A 2,838-nucleotide genomic window follows, 5' to 3' on the forward strand; every position below is an offset into this window, starting at 1 on the left:
CTCAGTCTACAGGTTCAAACGCTAATCTCTTCTGGAAACACCCTCACGTTCACACTCAGAAATAATGTCTTACCAGTTATCTGGGTATCACTTAATGCAGTCAAATTGGCAAATAGAATTAACCATCACAATCGCCATGCAGCATGACCATTCTAACTACTGCTATTGCTGCTGCTGTAAAATTTTGAAACCTAACATAAATTTTTTTTCTGGAACCATTAAGACATTAATGGTTAATTAATGGTGAGGCATTAATTAATTAATTATCAAGATAATATGAAGGTACTTCAAAAAGTTCATGGAAAAATTTGTATTCTATTTTTTAATTTTATTTTTCCATGAACTTTTTGAAGTACCCTTGTAAATACTAGAAGATAAGCAAGTCCTTCAACCCGTTGCATAAACTTTGCCTTTGCTATGGAGCTTTGGAAGTTTAAAAGGTCACCTCCAAAAAGGAAAGGCACAAACAAGTCAATTTCCCTTCAATCTCAGACAGCAAATAAAAAAATACTTGTGATTGTCAAGTGGTGTCACTTGGAATAATACACTCTCAGCATTGGAAAGTGAATAAGAAGAGGAAATTGAAAAGAATCTATGAGACATGTAATTGGCTATGTCCTTGAGACAGTCCTCTACATGGTTGCCAGAAATATTCATGAAAAATGCAAATCTGATTCTACCTTGCCCCTAAACCCCACCAGAATGATACCACAACACTGTCTTCAGGAACATCAGTCCATAGCTCTTAGCTGGTCCTTTAAGTCCCTCCATGATTAGTCCCCTCCCTACCACTCCTCCCATCTCCTCCACTCCCCAGCACACACTCTAAGCAACAGCCACACTGGACTATGCCCAACCCCCTGAATATTCCATGCTCCTTTGCCTGTCTGTGCCTTCACATGTGTTGTTCCTACACTGGAAGGCCTTCTCCTCTTCCACCCCTCTCCCGCTGTACTGGTAAGTCCTTCCCTGGCCCCCCCAACCAGAGGTGGTCCTCTCTATCGTTGGTGCCTTGCTGTATCAGTACAGGTCTCAGTTCTGCACATATCCCCATCTCAGGCATGGCTTTGTTTCATGGCTGACTTTTCTACTATGTGGGGGGCTCCTGTAGCAGGGGGTATGGCCCAGGGAGCCTCATACTGGCACTACTGGCACAATGCCCACCAGTGTTTGCTGATTAAAAGATACAAAGTGGAGCTCTGACTGCCCTTCCAGAGTCACATCAGAGGTGAGCAGTAGCTTGGTGTCTACATGGTAGAAAGTCATGGAAGCAGATAAAACCTTAAGTACATGTTGGGTATGACATGGCTACCTAACTTTTTAAACTGAAAAAGAAAAGACAAACCAGTGTGAGCACACAGACTCAAAAAGCATGCCTTTGCCCACCCACAGTAACCAGGTTTGTATCTTCAATATTTTCCAGTAAAAGGAATCAGGACCCCTTGGAGGACGATTCCATGGCTCAGAAAAAATCCTAATAGGTCTGGATTTATTGGTAACAGAAAATGAAGCTGCTTTCAAGATGTTAGGGGAGGGGCCCCCACCAGTGAGGATCAAAACATAAAATAATAATTTATATTTAACTAGAACAAGTTAAGTCAGTGAAAGGCCATGAGTTCATAAAATACTTAAAAGAAGGAAGTTATTATGTAATAAAACAGTAGCTGTAATATAAAAGATGAGTATAATAGGATTTTAAAAATATGTATATTTCAAGAAATATCAGAATATTTACATAAAAGGATTTTTTTTCTCCTAATTACATGTTAGTAAAAAAGTTTATCTATATTTATCTATGTAAGAATATATATATATGACGGAGTTTGGATGTGTTGTCCCCTCCAAAACTCATGTGGAAATTTGATCTCCAATGTCGCAGNAGCATGCATCCAAATAACATCAACACTAATATGATTCATTTTTAAAAAGGTTAGAGATGGGGAAAAAAAATCAAATTCTCAGCACCTTTACCAGATTACAGTGGATATGTTTTGGTTCAATAGTTTGGATTAATGCAGATTAATGTTATTAAACTGATGGACTAGTTTCCTTATAAGCATGATAAAATGTTCTTATAGACTTTGTATATTTCAGCAGAAATAGAAAGTATCATTTTGAGTTTAGATACTTTCTTCCAAAGAATGTGTGAATGCCTATTTGTAAATCATTCTAATATAGGTGAATTCCACCAAAATACAGCAAATGTTAAATCTTAATAATTACAGTGTCCACCAAGTGTTTAAGGAAAAACACCATGTGATGGAGTTTGGATGTGTTGTTCCCTCCAAAACTCATGTGGAAATTTGATCTCCAATGCGGCAGTGTTGGTAACTGATTGAGTCATGGGGGCAGATCCCTCATGAATGGATTAATGCTCTCCCTGGGGGAGGAGGGGTAGTGAGTGACTTCTTGCTCTATTAGTTCCCTCGAGAGCTGATTGTTTAAAGGACCCTGGCACCTCCTCTCTCTCTCTTGCTTCCTCTCGCCATGTGATCAGCTTGTACCCGCTGGCTGCTGCCACTTTCTGCCACGAGTAGAAGCAGCCTGAGGCCCATGACAGATACAGCTGTCCCAGAATCATAAGCCAAATAAACCTCTCTTTTTTATAAATTACCCAGTTTCAGGTGTTATGTTATAGCAACACAAAACAGACTAAAAAAACATACGAATCTTTTATCTGGGTAAGCAGGAAAGAAAACAAAATAATGTGACCAGAGTATAATTATGCACTCTGAAGAGCAAAGTTAGAAGAACATGGCTTAATAATTCTGCCACAAAGAATGAAGTTTAAAGGGCCGGCCCGGTGACGCACTGCTATAGTGCGCCGCTTGGGAAGTG

Source organism: Galeopterus variegatus, unplaced genomic scaffold (genome assembly GCF_000696425.1).
Source record: "Galeopterus variegatus unplaced genomic scaffold, G_variegatus-3.0.2 Scaffold3617, whole genome shotgun sequence".
NCBI lineage: Eukaryota > Metazoa > Chordata > Mammalia > Dermoptera > Cynocephalidae > Galeopterus > Galeopterus variegatus.